General features: G+C 42.6%; 1 long non-coding RNA gene across 1 annotated transcript in view; it reads right to left on the reverse strand.

The window, feature by feature from the left end:
• Positions 1 to 16,290, reverse strand: part of LOC311230382 — a 77,311-nt gene extending 61,021 nt beyond the window's left edge. The window contains exon 1 of the long non-coding RNA XR_014619799.1: positions 16,195 to 16,290. This is a non-coding gene — a long non-coding RNA (uncharacterized lncRNA). The remainder of the gene's footprint in view (positions 1 to 16,194) is intronic.
• Between the last annotated feature and the right edge of the window lie 7,083 nt (positions 16,291 to 23,373).

Raw genomic sequence — 23,373 nt, forward strand, 5'->3', positions numbered from 1 at the left:
GATAAAGTACCGAACCGTTAAGCAGTATCGATAAGAGTAGTAGTATCGATAAAATCCTAACGATACCCATCCCTATCAGAGACAGAGACGCTTCTCACCCCAACCATGGACTGTTCACCCGCCTGCGGGGTACTCACTCTGGGGCACGCTACCCGCCTGCGGGGTACTCACTCTGGGGCACGCTACCCGCCTGCGGGGTACTCACTCTGGGGCACGCTACCCGCCTGCGGGGTACTCACTCTGGGGCACGCTACCGCAGCCTCCCAGCCAGAACCAACAGGGCCAGGAATAGTTTCTTCCCCTCAGCTGTCAGACTACTGAATCAAAACACTACTTAGCCCACTGCACCTCACTGCATACCTGTGTATATAGCCCATAGTTTATGTAGATTTATTTTATTTTATTTAAAATGAATATTTATTTTATCCTCACCATCGCACATTGTGCCAACCATTGCACTTGGCAAGAAGAGGCCCCCCCCGATTCCCATCACCATCCGAGGGGAGGAGGTGGAGGTGGTGGACTCATAAGTTCCTTGGGGTACACCTGAACAATAAACTGGACTGGTCGGTAGGGATGGGAATTGATAGGATTTTATCGATACGATTCCATTATCGATTCTGCTTATCGATTCGATTCTCTTATCGATACCTGATCAATTTATAATTTAAATAAATAAATTGGAAATGCAACAGAACTAAGCTGGTTAGAATAACAACATGCAACTTGACATTTCTGATTGTCATTTATTGTTGAGCCCCCATGTCAGGGGCGACAGTGGCTCGGGAGGTAGAGCAGTCGTCTGGCAATCCGGAGGTTCCCGGTTCGATTCCCGCTCCTCCCGGGCAGCGTGTCGATGTGTCCTTGAGCAAGACACTTAACCCCTAACTGCTCCCGATGAGCAGGTTGGCACCTTGCATGGTTGCCTGCGCCGTCGTTGTGTGAATGTGTGAGTGATTGGGTAAAATGTAAGGAACAAATTGTATATTGTAATTGGATAAAAGCGCTATATAAAAAAGCAGCCATTTACCATGTCAGAAAAATACAAAAACTGTAAAAAATAAAACATTAACTATAGCCTACACTTAAATAAAATAATGTATTTGAGATTCTCTGAAAATGTATTTATTTTTTTATTCTTAAACTAATTTAATCTATTGAATAACAGTCGTTATTCCTCTGACTTCTGCCTCACACACACACACACACACACAGACACACAGAGCTCCCTCCCCGGGCCCCTGTCCTGTAAGGTATTGGCTTGTGTTGCTACACGGACACATTTGTATGTTGCACCATGGTACTTCCTGTCTGACGGACTCAGAGTAGAGACTTAGTAAACAAACAAGCCGGCTCTTATTATATGTGAACTAAAGAGTACAAGGTTTACACAACAGTCCCCACCCGCTGTTTTATTGTATTTGTACCTGTACTATCCGCTGTCAGCTGTTTATCTCTCTTTGTGAGCTTGATTAAATAGCGTTAGCTCACGTTAGCTAGCGATAGCTCCGCGGCTAATTTTAGCTCACCCTAAACTAAATCAATGACTATGTTCTAAAGCATTCAAGTAGTTTTCACTGCACATAGAAGTAGCCAAACAGCGGGAGCATTTCGGGAGCATATTACCAAAACCCAGGCAATTTCGAGCCCTTAATGAATCAAATAGAGTCTGCCATGGCTACATGCTAACGCTAACATTATTACGCAACTAGGAAAAACCTGGCAGCGATAAGGGAATCGAAAGTCACGGGAGCCACACGGTTCCAGGCATCGGCCAATTAGGAACCGGTTTCCAACCGGAACCGGTTTTCGATTCCCATCCCTACTGGTCGGATAACACAGATGCCCTCTACAGGAAGGGACAGAGCAGGCTGTTCTTCCTGAGGAGACTCAGGTCCTTCAACGTGTGCAATAAATGGCTGCAGTCATTTTACCAGTCTGTAGTGGCCAGCGTCCTCTTCTATGCTGTGGCATGCTGGGGAGGCTACATCAACTCAAGGGACACCAACAAGCTCAACAAGCTGGTGAGGAAGGCTAGCTCCGTGGTGAGAGTCGAGCTACCTAGACTAGAGGTGATGGCAGAGAGGGGGATGAGAAGGAAGCTGGCTGCCATCATGGAGAACCCCTACCACCCCCTCTACGACAAGCTAGTCAAGATGAGAAGCATGTTCAGCCACAGACTCATACCCCCCCGACACTCAACTAACCGCCTTGGACAGTCCTTCATACCAGCGGCCATCAGGCTCCACAACAGTGGGCAGCGACTAGCGGCCTCCAGGCTCCTAGGACTAATAGGAACCCAAGGAGGACAATAACACTACCTTAGGCATACTGCACCTTATGTGGATACTGTGATACTGTGAATAATGTATATTTCAGTTAGTTAGATAGTAAATTATAACACTTTATGCATACTGCACCTTATGTGACACTGTGAATACTGTGAATATATATTTCAGTTAGTTAGATAGTAAATTATATTGACCTATTGTTTACACTGCTTGTGTTGTTTTTACTACCTGTACCCCCGCCCCCCCTTCCCCCATGCTGCTATGATGCCTGAATTTCCCCAAGGGGATCAATAAAGGAATATCTTATCTTATCTTACTTTACTTCACAGATTTATTTACATGTGTTTTATTGCAACTGATTGTTGATTGTCACATCCTGGTTGGACGTACACAATTTCGTTGCACTGTCTTGTACTGTGTAATGACAATAAAGTGAATCTAATCTAATCTAAACAAAGCACTCAGAAGAAAATAAAGGGAAAAGACAACCCGTAACCGGGTCTGACCGCACTACAATTACATTTTCATATCATAATATCCTAACGCAGAGGCGGAGACTCACTTGTTTTTGCTGCCAGTAGAACATTGCGCCGCCACGTGTCACGCTAACCCTTTGAAAAGAGCATTTATGCAGGTGAACACCAGGAAGGCTGCTGGCCCAGATGGCATAACAGGACGTATACTCAAGACCTGTGCCAACCAGCTGGCCCCTGTGTTCACCGCCATATTTAATCAATCACTGGCGGAGTCAGTGGTCCCTGCCTGCTTCAAGATGTCTACCATCATCCCTGTGCCGAAGAAACCCTCCCCAGCATGTCCAAATGACTACAGACCGGTGGCACTCACCTCTGTGGTCATGAAATGTTTCGAGAGGCTGGTCAAGGACCACATTTGTGCCTCCCTCCCCAGTGATATGGACCCTATGCAATTTGCATACAGGTCAAACAGGTCCACCGACGACGCGGTCTCCCAGGTACTGCACAGCACCCTCTCGCACCTTGACCGTCAGAAGGGGGGCTATGTGAGACTGTTGTTCATTGACTACAGCTCAGCGTTCAACACCATAGTCCCCACCAGACTGGTGGACAAGCTGATCGAGCTAGGTCTGAGCTCCGCCCTGAGCGCCTGGGTACTGGACTTTCTGAGCGAAAGACCCCAGGCGGTCAGGGTGGGGGGTCAGACCTCCAACACCATCACCCTGAGCATCGGGTCCCCCCAGGGCTGTGTTCTGAGCCCCCTGCTGTACTCACTCTACACACACGACTGTGTGGCCAAGTTCAGCTCCAACTCCATAGTGAAGTTCGCAGATGACACGGTGGTGGTGGGGCTGATCTCGGACAACGACGAGAAGGCCTACCGGGAGGAGGTTGAGGTACTGGAACGCTGGTGCCAGGACAACAGCCTGCTCCTGAACATTGGTAAAACCAAGGAGCTGATCGTGGATTATAGGAGAGGTCAGCAGGAGACACACACACCACTGATGATAAACGGGGCTACCGTGGACAGGGTGAGCAGCTTCAAGTACCTGGGGGTCCACATCTCAGAGGACCTGACATGGTCAACACACATAGTCACAGTAGTAAAGAAGGCGAAACAGCGTCTCTACCACCTGAGACAGTTAAGGAAGTTCAGAGTATCGGGGAAGATACTCCAGTCCTTCTACTCAGGAGCTGTAGAGAGCATCCTGACCGGAAACATCACTGCCTGGTATGGAAACAGCACGGCACAGGACAAGAAGGCCCTACAGAGAGTGGTGCGCTCAGCCGAGCGTACCACGGGTATTGCACTACCCCCCCTGCAGGTTCTATACAACAAGAGGTGCAAATCCAGAGCCTGCAGGATAATGAAAGACCCTCACCACCCCAATAACAGCCTGTTTCAGCTGCTGAGGTCAGGCAGACGCCTGCGAACCCCAGCTACTAGGACAGAGCGGCTTAGGCTCAGCTTCTTCCCCCAGGCCATCAGAGCCATGAACAATGAACATTGAGTGCTCAGAACATTGAACTGTCCACACACAAGCACACATGAACACACACACGACACGCACACTGTGCACGCTCACACACGAGCAGCCACTTAACACTTTAACATGAGCGGGCACACACTCATGTCGCACACACGCACACTTATGGCCAAAGGAAAGGACACTTTAAATTAGAATAACAGGAACAGTGTATTGCACTACCAAAGCTAACTAGCATGTCCCACATGCTCTGTAAATAACTATGTACAGATACCGAGATGTCACTCCATGTTACCTGCTACCTGTTACTGCACAATGTTGTTTCCTTCTTTTGATTCTATTATATGTACCACTGTATTGCACATCATTGCGGGCAAGACCACCCGCATTTCATTGTATACCTGTATGCCGTGACAATTAAAACTCTTGACTTGACTTGACTTGAAGCTTTGTGGTCTGGGGCTGAACTTTCCATAAATGTGTCTCTATAAATCCATTTAGTTAGATCCAGCACTGAATGTATCTGGTGGTGATTGTTATCAATTTCCGACGACGACAAGTCAACAACTATTAGCGTTAGTTATTTCCTGGTTGGCGTGATTACGGACGTGATGTCAAATGAATGCCACGCGCTCAGGCTCAGCCTAGTATGACTTACGTTACGTATGACGAAAGCACGTAGGGCTTGCACTAAAACAAGCCATAGAAATGCATTGGAGGTTGTGGTGTTTGAAAAAGAAAATGCCAACACATGAATGTACGAGAGGTACCAGCTAAGATAACACAGTAACACTAGCTCCAGATACAGAGGTACCAGCTAAGATAACACAGTAACACTAGCTCCAGATACAGAGGTACCAGCTAAGATAACACAGTAACACTAGCTCCAGATACAGAGGTACCAGCTAAGATAACACAGTAACACTAGCTCCAGATACAGAGGTACCAGCTAAGATAACACAGTAACACTAGCTCCAGATACAGAGGTACCAGCTAAGATAACACAGTAACACTAGCTCCAGATACAGAGGTACCAGCTAAGATAACACAGTAACACTAGCTCCAGATACAGAGGTACCAGCTAAGATAACACAGTAACACTAGCCCCAGATACAGAGGTACCAGCTAAGATAACACAGTAACACTAGCTCCAGATACAGAGGTAACAGCTAAGATAACACAGTAACACTAGCTCCAGATACAGAGGTACCAGCTAAGATAACACAGTAACACTAGCTCCAGATACAGAGGTACCAGCTAAGATAACACAGTAACACTAGCTCCAGATACAGAGGTACCAGCTAAGATAACACAGTAACACTAGCTCCAGATACAGAGGTACCAGCTAAGATAACACAGTAACACTAGCTCCAGATACAGAGGTACCAGCTAAGATAACACAGTAACACTAGCTCCAGATACAGAGGTACCAGCTAAGATAACACAGTAACACTAGCTCCAGATACAGAGGTACCAGCTAAGATAACACAGTAACACTAGCTCCAGATACAGAGGTACCAGCTAAGATAACACAGTAACACTAGCTCCAGATACAGAGGTACCAGCTAAGATAACACAGTAACACTAGCTCCAGATACAGAGGTACCAGCTAAGATAACACAGTAACACTAGCTCCAGATACAGAGGTACCAGCTAAGATAACACAGTAACACTAGCTCCAGATACAGAGGTACCAGCTAAGATAACACTGTAACACTAGCTCCAGATCTAGGTACCAGCTAAGATAACACAGTAACACTAGCTCCAGATACAGAGGTACCAGCTAAGATAACACAGTAACACTAGCCCCAGATACAGAGGTACCAGCTAAGATAACACAGTAACACTAGCTCCAGATACAGAGGTACCAGCTAAGATAACACAGTAACACTAGCTCCAGAGGTACCAGCTAAGATAACACAGTAACACTAGCTCCAGATACAGAGGTACCAGCTAAGATAACACAGTAACACTAGCTCCAGATACAGAGGTACCAGCTAAGATAACACAGTAACACTAGCTCCAGATACAGAGGTACCAGCTAAGATAACACAGTAACACTAGCTCCAGATACAGAGGTACCAGCTAAGATAACACAGTAACACTAGCTCCAGATACAGAGGTACCAGCTAAGATAACACAGTAACACTAGCTCCAGATACAGAGGTACCAGCTAAGATAACACAGTAACACTAGCTCCAGATACAGAGGTACCAGCTAAGATAACACAGTAACACTAGCTCCAGATACAGAGGTACCAGCTAAGATAACACAGTAACACTAGCTCCAGATACAGAGGTACCAGCTAAGAAGATACTAGCTCCAGATACAGAGGTACCAGCTAAGATAACACAGTAACACTAGCCCCAGATACAGAGGTACCAGCTAAGATAACACAGTAACACTAGCTCCAGATACAGAGGTACCAGCTAAGATACTAGCTCCAGATACAGAGGTACCAGCTAAGATAACACAGTAACACTAGCTCCAGATACAGAGGTACCAGCTAAGATAACACAGTAACACTAGCTCCAGATACAGAGGTACCAGCTAAGATAACACAGTAACACTAGCTCCAGATTAGGGCTGCAACTAATGACTAATTTGGTAGTCGACTAATCTGCCGATTATTTTTTCGATTAGTCGACTAATCGAAAACCAATGTAAACAACAACAACAACAACAACAACAAAAAAGGATTTTTTTTTTTTTTAATTACCTATCTTTGTGAAAGTGGCTTCTCAGCTCTGGTCCAGCTGAAGACAGAGCAGAGGAACAGATTGGACATTGAGCATGACCTCAGAGTTGCTTGTCTACCATCACCCCAGACTTTGAGACTCTTGTCAGGACCAAACAACAACATCATAACATGATGATCCCATAGCAAATTAAAATAATGACTCATGAAACATTTGAATTTGGATCTTTAAGCCACTTTAAATGAAAATGTATTTGAAGAACAATATCACTCATAACAAGATAAATAAATTAAATAATACAAATTAAAGTGGAAGTGTACTTTAAATAACTTTTGTTTGCTGTGTGTGAGAGGAGTCCGTGTGTGTGTGTATGTGTGTGTGTCTTACTCTGATCGCTGTGTGAGTGAGAGGAGTGTGTGTACTGTGTAATTTGTGTGTGTCTTACTCTGATCGCTGTGTGAGTGAGAGGTGTGTACTGTGTAATTTGTGTATGTGTGTGTGTCTTACTCTGATCGCTGTGTGTGAGTGAGAGGAGTGTGAATGTGTGTGTGTCTTACTCTGATCGCTGTGTGTGAGAGAGAGGAGTGTGAATGTGTGTGTGTCTTACTCTGATCGCTGTGTGTGAGTGAGAGGAGTGTGTATGTGTGTGTGTCTTACTCTGATCGCTGTGTGTGAGTGAGAGGAGTGTGTATGTGTGTGTCTTACTCTGATCGCTGTGTGTGAGTGAGAGGAGTGCGTGTGTAATGTATTGTGTGTCTAGTCTGATCATCATCTCCTGCAGGGGAACAATGTTTTCAATGTCCAAAATTTGCTATGGGATCATCATGTTATGATGTTGTCTGGAACCCTGAGAAGCCACTCTCACAAAGATAGGTAGTGCACAAAAAAAAATAAAAAAAAATAAATAATTTTTTTTAATGACTAATCGACGCAACAATTTCTCGTCGACGATTTTTTATAATCGACATCGTCGATTATGTCGACTAATCGTTGCAGCCCTACTCCAGATACAGAGGTACCAGCTAAGATAACACAGTAACACTAGCTCCAGATACAGAGGTACCAGCTAAGATAACACAGTAACACTAGCTCCAGATACAGAGGTACCAGCTAAGATAACACAGTAACACTAGCTCCAGATACAGAGGTACCAGCTAAGATAACACAGTAACACTAGCTCCAGATACAGAGGTACCAGCTAAGATAACACAGTAACACTAGCTCCAGATACAGAGGTACCAGCTAAGATAACACAGTAACACTAGCTCCAGATACAGAGGTACCAGCTAAGATAACACAGTAACACTAGCTCCAGATACAGAGGTACCAGCTAAGATAACACAGTAACACTAGCTCCAGATACAGAGGTACCAGCTAAGATAACACAGTAACACTAGCCCCAGATACAGAGGTACCAGCTAAGATAACACAGTAACACTAGCCCCAGATACAGAGGTAACAGCTAAGATAACACAGTAACACTAGCTCCAGATACAGAGGTACCAGCTAAGATAACACAGTAACACTAGCTCCAGATACAGAGGTACCAGCTAAGATAACACAGTAACACTAGCTCCAGATAGAGGTACCAGCTAAGATAACACAGTAACACTAGCTCCAGATACAGAGGTACCAGCTAAGATAACACAGTAACACTAGCTCCAGATACAGAGGTACCAGCTAAGATAACACAGTAACACTAGCTCCAGATACAGAGGTACCAGCTAAGATAACACAGTAACACTAGCTCCAGATACAGAGGTACCAGCTAAGATAACACAGTAACACTAGCTCCAGATACAGAGGTACCAGCTAAGATAACACAGTAACACTAGCTCCAGATACAGAGGTACCAGCTAAGATAACACAGTAACACTAGCTCCAGATACAGAGGTACCAGCTAAGATAACACAGTAACACTAGCTCCAGATACAGAGGTACCAGCTAAGATAACACAGTAACACTAGCTCCAGATACAGAGGTACCAGCTAAGATAACACAGTAACACTAGCTCCAGATACAGAGGTACCAGCTAAGATAACACAGTAACACTAGCTCCAGATACAGAGGTACCAGCTAAGATAACACAGTAACACTAGCTCCAGATACAGAGGTACCAGCTAAGATAACACAGTAACACTAGCTCCAGATACAGAGGTACCAGCTAAGATAACACTGTAACACTAGCTCCAGATCTAGGTACCAGCTAAGATAACACAGTAACACTAGCTCCAGATACCGAGGTACCAGCTAAGATAACACAGTAACACTAGCCCCAGATACAGAGGTACCAGCTAAGATAACACAGTAACACTAGCTCCAGATACAGAGGTACCAGCTAAGATAACACAGTAACACTAGCCCCAGATACAGAGGTACCAGCTAAGATAACACAGTAACACTAGCTCCAGATACAGAGGTACCAGCTAAGATAACACAGTAACACTAGCTCCAGATACAGAGGCAGGGGCGTATTTGACGCCGGGGACGGCGGATAGTGTCCCCCCCACGTTTTACCGTCCAAAGAGCTGAGTCTGACTACCTGTTCTATTATTATGCAAAGAGCAGTAAATGGGGGTCGCATTCTTGCCCTGCAAGGGCCAAGTACCCACTCGCTAAAGTACTTGTCTTTGCATAATAATAGCTCGGGTCGTCAGCCTAGGTGTGTGTTAAAATACGTCAAACATATTGTTTACACTGTCTTTCTTCTATTATAACCCTCCCAAATCATATTCAGAAAGTATCACAGAGACTTCTATTGACCAAGGAATTAGTTATTATTTCGCAGTTTATTCACATAACGTTATATTGTTTACACTGTCTTTCTTCTATTATAACCCTCCCAAATCATATTCAGAAAGGCACACACACAACATATTCCAGTTAACGGTATATTTTTTTAATGATTCGTTATGGCGTAATCAATACTTCCATGCGTATAAATTGCGTTCGCAACCTCCGTGTTTTGGGGGTAGTCATCAGAAACCTCGGATCCGGGATTCGCTCCCATCCGTCGGGCAAGAACTGTGGGTTTTCAGCCTCTCTCTCTGGAGCTTAACAGAGTTTCTGGAGGAGTTTCTGGAGGAGCTTGTCGCGGCTCATGCGCATGCGCACGCTCAACCAATCAGAGAGGGGCTTCGCTCAACCAATCAGTGAGGGGTCTGCAGAAATAGAGTTCAACCAATCAGAGAGGGGTCTGCAGAAATGCGGCTACGGGCCCTAACCCCCCCCCCCCCCCCCATCGACGTCACTCGCCACGCCCCCAAATCTGTCCCCGGCACACATTGAGAGAGAGTTACGCCAGTGTACAGAGGTACCAGCTAAGATAACACAGTAACACTAGCTCCAGATACAGAGGTACCAGCTAAGATAACACAGTAACACTAGCTCCAGATACAGAGGTACCAGCTAAGATAACACAGTAACACTAGCTCCAGATACAGAGGTACCAGCTAAGATAACACAGTAACACTAGCCCCAGATACAGAGGTACCAGCTAAGATAACACAGTAACACTAGCTCCAGATACAGAGGTACCAGCTAAGATAACACAGTAACACTAGCTCCAGATACAGAGGTACCAGCTAAGATAACACAGTAACACTAGCTCCAGATACAGAGGTACCAGCTAAGATAACACAGTAACACTAGCTCCAGATACAGAGGTACCAGCTAAGATAACACAGTAACACTAGCTCCAGATACAGAGGTACCAGCTAAGATAACACAGTAACACTAGCTCCAGATACAGAGGTACCAGCTAAGATAACACAGTAACACTAGCTCCAGATACAGAGGTACCAGCTAAGATAACACAGTAACACTAGCCCCAGATACAGAGGTACCAGCTAAGATAACACAGTAACACTAGCTCCAGATACAGAGGTACCAGCTAAGAAGATACTAGCTCCAGATACAGAGGTACCAGCTAAGATAACACAGTAACACTAGCTCCAGATACAGAGGTACCAGCTAAGATAACACAGTAACACTAGCTCCAGATACAGAGGTACCAGCTAAGATAACACAGTAACACTAGCTCCAGATTAGGGCTGCAACTAATGACTAATTTGGTAGTCGACTAATCTGCCGATTATTTTTTCGATTAGTCGACTAATCGAAAACCAATGTAAACAACAACAACAACAACAACAAAAAAAAAAAAGGATTTTTTTTTTTTTAATTACCTATCTTTGTGAAAGTGGCTTCTCAGCTCTGGTCCAGCTGAAGACAGAGCAGAGGAACAGATTGGACATTGAGCATGACCTCAGAGTTGCTTGTCTACCATCACCCCAGACTTTGAGACTCTTGTCAGGACCAAACAACAACATCATAACATGATGATCCCATAGCAAATTAAAATAATGACTCATGAAACATTTGAATTTGGATCTTTAAGCCACTTTAAATGAAAATGTATTTGAAGAACAATACAGCAATCACTCATAACAAGATAAATAAATTAAATAATACAAATTAAAGTGGAAGTGTACTTTAAATAACTTTTGTTTGCTGTGTGTGAGAGGAGTCCGTGTGTGTGTGTATGTGTGTGTGTCTTACTCTGATCGCTGTGTGAGTGAGAGGAGTGTGTGTACTGTGTAATTTGTGTGTGTCTTACTCTGATCGCTGTGTGAGTGAGAGGTGTGTACTGTGTAATTTGTGTATGTGTGTGTGTCTTACTCTGATCGCTGTGTGTGAGTGAGAGGAGTGTGAATGTGTGTGTGTCTTACTCTGATCGCTGTGTGTGAGAGAGAGGAGTGTGAATGTGTGTGTGTCTTACTCTGATCGCTGTGTGAGTGAGAGGTGTGTACTGTGTAATTTGTGTATGTGTGTGTGTCTTACTCTGATCGCTGTGTGTGAGTGAGAGGAGTGTGAATGTGTGTGTGTCTTACTCTGATCGCTGTGTGTGAGAGAGAGGAGTGTGAATGTGTGTGTGTCTTACTCTGATCGCTGTGTGTGAGTGAGAGGAGTGTGAATGTGTGTGTGTCTTACTCTGATCGCTGTGTGTGAGTGAGAGGAGTGTGTATGTGTGTGTCTTACTCTGATCGCTGTGTGTGAGTGAGAGGAGTGTGTATGTGTGTGTCTTACTCTGATCGCTGTGTGTGAGTGAGAGGAGTGCGTGTGTAATGTATTGTGTGTCTAGTCTGATCATCATCTCCTGCAGGGGAACAATGTTTTCAATGTCCAAAATTTGCTATGGGATCATCATGTTATGATGTTGTCTGGAACCCTGAGAAGCCACTCTCACAAAGATAGGTAGTGCACAAAAAAAAAAAAAAAAAAAAAAAAATTATATATATTTTTTTTTGATGGCTAATCGACGCAACAATTTCTCGTCGACGATTTTTTATAATCGACGTCGTCGATTATGTCGACTAATCGTTGCAGCCCTACTCCAGATACAGAGGTACCAGCTAAGATAACACAGTAACACTAGCTCCAGATACAGAGGTACCAGCTAAGATAACACAGTAACACTAGCTCCAGATACAGAGGTACCAGCTAAGATAACACAGTAACACTAGCTCCAGATACACTGCGGTCAAGTGAGCCGTCTTTTGCTTTTGCGTGGTCAAGTGAGCCGCTCTTGTTTTTCGAGTGCGCGATTAGTTCCAGGTTTACGGTAATGCATTAAAACAAGCCTGGGACGCTGTTGTAATGAACCGACGTGACTTTTGAACACAGTCTCACAAGTAGATCTTACAGAAATACTTAATATGACATTGAATGCGCATCGAATCAATAGGACGTTTAGTCTAATCAATAGGACGTAATTTCTATTATTTCATAAGTAGTTTATTACACTGCCATGTTTGTACTTAATACTTCTCAAGACTACTTGCACAAATAATATTAACTACTTTTACTGTGTACTTTGAGTAATTTGAGGACTTAGGGGACTTTGAAACTCAAATTACTCAAAAAGTACACAGTAAAAATATTTCATATAATTTGTACAAGTAGTCAAGAGGTACTAAGTACAACCATGGCAGTTTCATAAAGTGCTTATGGGAAAATCTTTTTTTATACCACATCAAAGTTAGTCGAAAATGCTGATTCTGAGGACTTTAAAACTGAAATTACTCAAAAAGTACACAGTAAAAATATTTCATATAATTTGTACAGGTAGTCTAAGAGGTACTAAGTACAACCATGGCAGTTTCATAAAGTGCTTATGGGAAAATCTTTTTTTATCCCACATCAAAGTTAGTCGAAAATGCTGATTCTGGGGACTTTGAAACTGAAATTACTCAAAAAGTACACAGTAAAAATATTTCATATAATTTGTACAAGTAGTCTAAGAGGTACTAAGTACAACCATGGCAGTTTCATAAAGTGCTTATGGGAAGAATTGTTTTTATCCAACATCAAAGTTAGTCGAAAATGCTGATTCTGAGGACTTTGAAACTGAAATTACTCAAAAAGTACACAGTAAAAATATTTAATATAATTTGTACAAGTAGTCTAAGAGGTACTAAGTACAACCATGGCAGTTTCATAAAGTGCTTATGGGAAAATCTTTTTTTATACCACATCAAAGTTAGTTGAAAATGCTGATTCTGAGGACTTTGAAACTCAAATTACTCAAAAAGTACACAGTAAAAATATTTCATATAATTTGTACAGGTAGTCTAAGAGGTACTAAGTACAACCATGGCAGTTTCATAAAGTGCTTATGGGAAAATCTTTTTTTATACCACATCAAAGTTAGTCGAAAATGCTGATTCTGAGGACTTTAAAACTGAAATTACTCAAAAAGTACACAGTAAAAATATTTCATATAATTTGTACAGGTAGTCTAAGAGGTACTAAGTACAACCATGGCAGTTTCATAAAGTGCTTATGGGAAGAATTGTTTTTATCCAACATCAAAGTTAGTCGAAAATGCTGATTCTGAGGACTTTGAAACTGAAATTACTCAAAAAGTACACAGTAAAAATATTTCATATAATTTGTACAAGTAGTCTAAGAGGTACTAAGTACAACCATGGCAGTTTCATAAAGTGCTTATGGGAAAATCTTTTTTTATACCACATCAAAGTTAGTCGAAAATGCTGATTCTGAGGACTTTGAAACTCAAATTACTCAAAAAGTACACAGTAAAAATATTTCATATAATTTGTACAGGTAGTCTAAGAGGTACTAAGTACAACCATGGCAGTTTCATAAAGTGCTTATGGGAAAATCTTTTTTTAGCCCACATCAAAGTTAGTCGAAAATGCTGATTCTGGGGACTTTGAAACTCAAATTACTCAAAAAGTACACAGTAAAAATATTTCATATAATTTGTACAGGTAGTCTAAGAGGTACTAAGTACAACCATGGCAGTTTCATAAAGTGCTTATGGGAAAATCTTTTTTTATCCCACATCAAAGTTAGTCGAAAATGATGATTCTGGGGACTTTGAAACTCAAATTACTCAAAAAGTACACAGTAAAAATATTTCATATAATTTGTACAGGTAGTCTAAGAGGTACTAAGTACAACCATGGCAGTTTCATAAAGTGCTTATGGGAAAATCTTTTTTTATCCCACATCAAAGTTAGTCGAAAATGCTGATTCTGGGGACTTTGAAACTGAAATTACTCAAAAAGTACACAGTAAAAATATTTCATATAATTTGTACAGGTAGTCTAAGAGGTACTAAGTACAACCATGGCAGTTTCATAAAGTGCTTATGGGAAAATCTTTTTTTAGCCCACATCAAAGTTAGTCGAAAATGCTGATTCTGGGGACTTTGAAACTCAAATTACTCAAAAAGTACACAGTAAAAATATTTCATATAATTTGTACAGGTAGTCTAAGAGGTACTAAGTACAACCATGGCAGTTTCATAAAGTGCTTATGGGAAGAATTGTTTTTATCCAACATCAAAGTTAGTCGAAAATGCTGATTCTGAGGACTTTGAAACTGAAATTACTCAAAAAGTACACAGTAAAAATATTTCATATAATTTGTACAAGTAGTCTAAGAGGTACTAAGTACAACCATGGCAGTTTCATAAAGTGCTTATGGGAAAATCTTTTTTTATCCCACATCAAAGTTAGTCGAAAATGCTGATTCTGGGGACTTTGAAACTCAAATTACTCAAAAAGTACACAGTAAAAATATTTCATATAATTTGTACAAGTAGTCTAAGAGGTACTAAGTACAACCATGGCAGTTTCATAAAGTGCTTATGGGAAAATCTTTTTTTATCCCACATCAAAGTTAGTCGAAAATACTCATTGTTCTATAAAAAGGACTTTGAAACTCAAATTACTCAAAGTACACAGTAAAAGTAGTTAATATTATTTGTGCAAGTAGTCTTGAGAAGTATTAAGTACAAACATGGCAGTGTAATAAACTACTTATGAAATAATAGAAATGAACCACATGCCATCCTTTACTTTGAAATCCTCACCGGAAGTGTTCCTCTGTGGAATTGTCTGTAGCTTTAGTTTAGTGATCGAATATACTGCGCGTCCTATTGATTCGATGTTCAATAATACTGCACATACGAAACGTCCTATTGATTAGACTAAACGTCCTATTGATTCGATGCGCATTCAATGTCATATTAAGTATTTCTGTAAGATCTACTTGTGAGACTGTGTTCAAAAGTCACATCGGTTCATTACAACAGCGTCCCAGGCTTGTTTTAATGCATTACCGTAAACCTGGAACTAATCGCGCACTCGAAAAACAAGAGCGGCTCACTTGACCACGCAAAAGCAAAAGACGGCTCACTTGACCGCAGTCCAGATACAGAGGTACCAGCTAAGATAACACAGTAACACTAGCTCCAGATACAGAGGTACCAGCTAAGATAACACAGTAACAATAGCTCCAGATACAGAGGTACCAGCTAAGATAACACAGTAACACTAGCTCCAGATACAGAGGTACCAGCTAAGATAACACAGTAACACTAGCTCCAGATACAGAGGTACCAGCTAAGATAACACAGTAACACTATCTCCAGATACAGAGGTACCAGCTAAGAAGATACTAGCTCCAGATACAGAAGGAAAACTACTAACAGTAACGAAAATAACTATTGGAATGAACGTGTAGCAAGACCGACAACAAATAAACCAGACGAGAGAGAGAGAGAGAGCTAATGTTGCTAACTAGCCAACATCAACCACCACGACGATACGCAGCAGCTGTGGACGCTGCTAACAACACAGATAACATCACGGAGAACTCCCCTCCAACACTCTCTCCATGCAGCTAGAAAACACATGTCAGTCACTACCTGCCGAGCCTCCATCAGCAGGAGGACGGGGCTCAGAGGTCGGTCCCACCAGAGACACGAGCAGCACAGAGGAGCAGCAGCAGCAGCAGGACCACACTCACTGCAGGAAGGAGCAGGGTCCAGCTGCAGCGCCGGGGGATCCTCTCAAGGGGTAAGCCTGTGGCAGCCACGAGCCTACTTTCTATAGAGTTTTGATTGATTGATTGAAAAGTTTATTAACAGATTGCAGAATGGGTACAGTACAGTACATCTCAATACATACAATTGTTAAGGGGATGCAGACCAGAGAAAGACTTTCGTCTTGTTTCCACCAGGGTCCCCCATTTTCAATTCATCATAACATATATGACATACATGACATACAGATAGACAGTACTGCTACATCTATACATTTATGACATATCAGATTTGCAAATACAGTACTGTTTGTGATACAAAAGTGTCCAGAAAAGGAGTGTATATACATTTGGCGTAGAAACTGTACATTGGAGGAGGTTGGTGGGGTGGGGTTGGGTGGGTTGGGTGAGGGCTGTACATTGGAGGTGGGGGGGGGGGGGGGGGGGGGGGGGTTGGGTAGGGGACACACACACATTTTACACTGTACATTGGAATGTTGACAAAGCCTTACTTGGTCATTTACTGTACAACTAGGTTAGGACATTTGTAGGGGCCAGTTTCGAATTGCAGTCTCACGTAGGTGTTTTTTGAGAGTGTTTTTGAAGGTGGGTAGTGATTCACATTCCTTTACAGCTTTAGGCAGGGCGTTCCACATTGATGTGGCATAATTGCGAAACGTGTTTAGTCCCTTGTTTGAGCCGAATCTGGGTTTTACATGATTTGTGGAGCTCCCTCTGGTGTTGTGATCGTGGTATTCACTGACCTTTGGGAAGTATTTTGACATGTACATGGGTACCTTGGTCGCGTAGTGTATCTTGTAGACCAGGCCCATTGCAAGTTGCTGTACTCTGTCGTCTACTCTAAGCCATCCTAGGTTGTCAAAGTGGGCAGGGGTGAGGTGGGTTCTAGGAGTCAGGTCAAGTAGTAGTCTGACTAGCTTGTTTTGAGATGTTTGTAATTTGTTTTTTAGTGCCTTTGAGGTGCTTTGGTACCATGAGGTGCAAGCATAGTCGTAGTACCCTTGAATGAGTGCTCCTGCTAGAGTCTTCAGGGTATTCTTGTTTACCAGAGAGGAGATCCGGTACAAGAATCGCGTTCGTTGGTTGACTTTTTTTATTACATTGGATGCCATTTTGTCACAGGAAAGATTAGCCTCTAGGATGGAACCCAGGTAGGTAATTTCATCTTTCCTTGTGACAATATTGTCACCCACTGTAACCGAGAAGTCGTCAGTCTTGCTGAGTTTGTTATTTGAACCGAAGAGAATGGACTCTGTTTTGCCCATGTGTAATGATAGTTTGTTGTCGGCGAGCCATATGCAGATTTTGCCTAGTTCCGAGCTGAGGGCTTTTTCAACCTGTAACTTGTTCTTGTCAGAGACCAGCAGGGCTGAGTCGTCCGCAAACAGGAACAAGTTGCAGTCACAAGCTGACGACATGTCATTTGCATAAATTAGGAATAGTAGCGGTCCTAGTATGCTTCCTTGTGGAACACCACAGCTCACTGTGAGGGGGGGGGATAGGGTACCGTTTACTTCCACCATCTGTTCCCTCCCCTCCAGGTAGGATTGTATCCAGCTCACTGATAAACTATCAAAACCAATTGCTTTTAGCTTGTCAATCAGAATGGTGTGATTGACAGTGTCGAAGGCCTTTTGTAGGTCCAGCATGACCATGCCGCAGTATTTGCCCGCGTCCACCTCTTGTTTGATGTGGTCGTTCAAGTAGAGAAGGCATGTGTCAGTGGAGTGGGATGTTCTGAAGCCAGATTGGAATTCGTAGATTAGATTTTTTTCCGCGAGGTATTTTTCGATCTGTTCGTATACTATTTTTTCCATGACTTTCGAGATGGATGTAAGGATAGAAACAGGGCGGTAGTTACCCGGGTCTAATTTGCTGCCCTTTTTGTGCAGGGAGACAGCTGGGAGGTGCGCTGTTTTAAGTGAGCGTTTGATTGATTGATTGATTGATTGATTGATTGATTGATTGATTGATTGATTGATTGAAAACGTTATCAGATTGCAGAATGGGTACAGTACAGTACAGCTCAATACACACAATTGTTAAGGGGATGCAGACCAGAGAAAGACTTTTGTCTTGTTTACATCAGGATCCCCCATTTTCAATTCATCAGGACATATGACACACACGACATACAGATAGACAGTACTGCTACACATTTATGACATACCAGATTTGCAAATACAGTACTGTTTGTGATGCAAAAAGAGTCCAGAAAAGAGAGTATATACGTTTGATGTAGAAACTGTACCTTGGAGGAGGTTGGGTAGGTGGGGTGGGGTTGGGGGGGGGGGGGGGGCTGTACATTGGAGGTGGTTGGGTGGGGGCTGGGTAGGAGGGGTGGGTGGGGTACACTGTACAAGCAAAACTGTGCATTGGAATATTGACAAAACCATACTTGGTCATTTACTGTACATTGGAGGGGGTTGGGTTAGGACATTTACATTGGCCAGTTTCGAATTGCAGCCTCCCATAGGTGCTCTTTGAGAGTGGTTTTGAAAGTGGGTAGTGATTCACATTCCTTTACAGCTGTGGGTAGGGCGTTCCACATTGATGTGGCATAATTGCGAAACGTGTTTGTCCCTTGTTTGAGCCGAATCTGGGTTTAACATGATTTGTGGAGCTCCCTCTGGTATTGTGGTCGTGGTATTCACTGACCTTTGGGAAGTATTTTGACATGTACATGGGTACCTTGGTCGTGTAGTGTATCTTGTAGACCAGGCCCATTGCAAGTTGCTGTACTCTGTCGTCTACTCTAAGCCATCCTAGGTTGTCAAAGTGGGCAGGGGTGAGGTGGGTTCTGGGAGTAAAGTCAAGCAGTAGTCTGACCAGTTTGTTTTGAGATGTTTGTAATTTTGTTTTTAGTGCCTTTGAGGTGCTTTGGTACCATGAGGTGCAAGCATAGTCGTAGTACCCTTGAATGAGTGCTCCTGCCAGAGTCTTCAGGGTATTCTTGTTTACCAGAGAGGAGATCCGGTACAAGAATCTAGTTCGTTGGTTGACTTTTTTTATTACATTGGATGCCATTTTGTCACAGGAAAGATTTGCCTCTAGGATGGAACCCAGGTAGGTAATTTCGTCTTTCCTTGTGACAATATTGTCACCCACTGTAACTGAGAAGCCGTCGGTCTTGCTGAGTTTGTTATTTGAACTGAAGAGAATGGACTCTGTTTTGCCCATGTGTAATGATAGTTTGTTATCAGCAAGCCATATGCAGATTTTGCCTAATTCTGAGCTGAGGGCTTTTTCAACCTGTAACTTGTTCTGGTCAGAGACCAGCAGGGCTGAGTCGTCCGCAAACAGGAACAAGTTGCAGTCACCCAAGCATAACCCACTTCGAAAGAGGGCCAACGCATAACCAGTTCGAAACAAGGCGGACGCCGGACATTAATAACATTTTCAATCAATCAATCAATCAATCAATCAATCAATCAATCAATCAATCAATCAATCAAATCAATCAATCAATCAATCAATCAATCAATCAATCAATCAATCATTCAATCCAATAACACACGCTCACTTAAAACAGCGCACCTCCGAGCTGCTTTTATAGAAAGTAGGTTCGTGGCTGCCACAGGCTTACCCCTTGAGAGGAATCTCCGGCGCTGCAGCTGGACCCTATTGGCAGGAAGCGGCTGATACTGGTGTACGTGGCATTTGGCTGCAGCCCAGCAGGAGACCATCGTGTGTTTTCGCGACAGCGCCACCTACCGTAGTGGAAGACAATCAGCGCGTTTGAGTACCTTGAATGTGAATTTGAAGTTTTATTTGTTTAACGTTAACAACCATTCCGAGGTGCGTAGAAGTTTAACGACCAAGGCAAACATTTGCAAACTATTTCAAACCTTAGATTTGTGTTCACCGCAAACCTTTGTTCAAGTTCAAGTTTTGTTTTATTAGTCACATATAAAGTACATTATTACAGTGAAATGCTTGGTTCTGTATGAACCCTCCCACCCGTGACCCACCCCCTCCTAATGTATACAGTTTCCTCCCCCTCGGTATGTATATATTTTCTGTTAGGATCTCTGTTTAACAGTACTGTATATTTTGTATGTCACAAATGTAACAGTAAGCCTACTGTATACCTACCTGTATGTCGTGTATGTCATAAAATGTCATTATGAATTGACCCTGATGTAAACAAGACGAAAGTCTTTCTCTGGTCTGCATCCCTTTAACAATTGTGTGTATTGAGCCGTACTGTATTGTACCCATTCTGCAATCTGTTAATAAAATGTTCAATCAATCAATCAATCAGCCCCCTGAGAATGTGCTTCATACAGTAAAAAAGAATAAAGTCCAAACACTATACAAATGATACAATATACAAATGAAAGTACAACCTATAAGTAGTACAACATGCAATCTTAAAAAAATGCAAACTTTAATAAAGAAATTTAAAAAATGAGGTAGGGATGTAGTGCAAATCCTTTTGTAATAAATAGATAAAAAAATATGGTGTAAGTGTTAAAAAGTGTCTAAAATGAATGTTAAAGGTGAGTGTTTGTTTAAAGTGAGTGTGTGGATGTGTGTGCAATGAATGTAGATCAGGGGTCTCAAACTCAATTTACCTGGGGGCCGCTGGAGGTAGAGTCTGGGTGAGGCTGGGCCGCATCAAATATTCCACAAAAAAAGGGTTTCAAGTATTCAAAAAAAAAGTACAACTGATCCAATCTTCTCAATCTTTAGCAATAACATTTCAGAACATGAACAGTTCTTCAGAACATGAACGGTTCTTCAGGCTTCTCAGTGGTGTCAGTGGACTCATCCACAGCTATGGAAATGCACTGTGCATTTTTTTTTATTCTATCACAAAGCTGTTTATAAAAAAAATAGGTAAAAACCATATTATGCGTTTTCATCAATAAATAAATGCCCCACATTTTTTTATAGATTGGGGGCCCCACATTTTTTTATAGATTGGGGGCCCACAAATTGTTTCTTTCATGGGGCCCAGAATCTCCAGCTACGCCCCTGGCTGGGACTCAGGATGAACGCATATTTTTCAGTCGACTTCTCTTTTACTGACCATCTTTGAAAATGCCATATTTTTCTGCTGGCAAAAATAGGCTAATAGCTACATTTATCTCACAGAGATAAAACTGGGAGCGAGTTTACTGTAGATGCGCTGCCAACTCTGCTCCGACTTGAACTGAAAGAGAGAGACAACATGCAGTCCGTGAAGACCCGCCCTACTCCCCTACTCTGCCTCTGATTCGCAGACTGTGGGTGAGGGCAAGGCCAGATTAAGACTTCAGAGGCCCCTGGGCCAGATTCTTGTGGAGGCCACCCCACACACACGTGCACGCACGCACAGTGGCGTTTTTATATGTCACTTTAAAAAATATATAGAATACCGTAATTCCTCTAATAGTAACCCCGGCTTGTATTTGTTTCAACTATAGTGGATACCAGGCTTGTATTAGGAGGAGGCATGTATAAGAGAGAGGCCTATATTTCTAATTTTCAAACAGATCATAATGAATAAATCAACATTTTGTGTCAGTTTGAACCCAGTAAAATGTACTGGGTTCATTTATTGAAACCAAGTACTGTATGAAATACGGTAGTAAACAGTGCAATTACAGGTGGTCAAAAAAAGTAAAATAAAGTAAAATAGTGCAATCACAATTGTTGCGAAGGATCAGATTAAACCGAATATATATATTTATTGATTGATATATATTGCATAATATTTGTATATCGTTTGATATCCCTTGTGTATTCCTTGTACATATACACGGAATATCCCTTTAACCTAGTACAGACCATAATATTTCGTTCTCTTATTGGACAGCGGTCCCTTAGGCGCCATTGCCATACCTCCAAGGTCTGGTTCAAAGTCACCGCCAAAGACTTGCCTGGACATGAACGGCTCTGCGCAAGGATACGAGACAGGAATAGGGCTGGTACTAGTTTGTTCACCTTAACGTATAAATACGGCGCAGGTGAATACAGAAGAAAAGTTACCCAATAAGTTGAAGCCTCACCCACGATACAACGTGCGGTGAAGTATGGCCTGTTTGGCCCCAAATAGAGCATTGAGACCGCGTGCGAATTAATAACTGAAGTGTCAGAGTTTAACGCTGTACCGTCGAGTTCGACCTATTCTATTAATTCAGTAATAGTCTATTTATGTATAGTGTATCGTGCGGCTACCGTTCTACAGTGACCAGCATCACCAACGTTTCCTCGTACCAGCTAGTGTGCTTATCCAGGCTGGGCTGCTTACCCTGGCGCTTTCACCCGAGGAGCCCTAGACGAGGACCGTGTGGATCATGTACACTGGATAACCTACCGACGACTACATAGCCCTTTTCGGCTGGATTATATTTGCTTTGGTCCTGTAATTGATGGAGCGGAGAATCGCCTACACCCACAATTGTGTGGGATTTACCCTGTGAGGAGCAACGTCGAGCCCGCCTCTCAGAAGCCTGAGGCTGGCTAGCTTTCTTCCATGCGGAGCTGCATGCTACGGAGAACAGCTGTATTCGTCTGCGGATCAAGAGATTATTGCACCGTCTCCTGTACTTGGAGTCTCTCTAGTCATCGTTGACCCAGACTCTACTACCGACAAATCCTCTCCCCTTGCTGGCTTACAACCGGAGGGACCCTACCAGTATCCCGCTACCTTACTAGAGTACCATATATATAATTCCTAAGATTCAGGTTGTATTATTATCTCCTGCGTAATATGAGAATGGACATACGTTATTGATTTGCCTACGCACATTCCTTTGCCTTATAAGCGCATCCAAAGTAAAGTATATTATGTACTATCATTGCTGCTAATAAATACTCTTAAACCCTCTTAAAACTTTTGTGTGGAACCGAGTCATTGTGGGAAGTGTTCATCTAAAGATACCTGTGTACTGTATGGCCAGTAGTAATGTACATAAGACAGTAGTGGTTTAATGATACCATACTTATGTAATACAGTCAGGGAATTGTACCCCTCAGTTACAACAATACTGGTATAATAATAATAATAATAATAATAATAATAACTTCGTTTTATACAATTCTGAGGTAGGCT

Source organism: Notolepis coatsorum (genome assembly GCF_963971535.1).
Source record: "Notolepis coatsorum genome assembly, chromosome: 6".
Lineage (NCBI taxonomy): Eukaryota > Metazoa > Chordata > Actinopteri > Aulopiformes > Paralepididae > Notolepis > Notolepis coatsorum.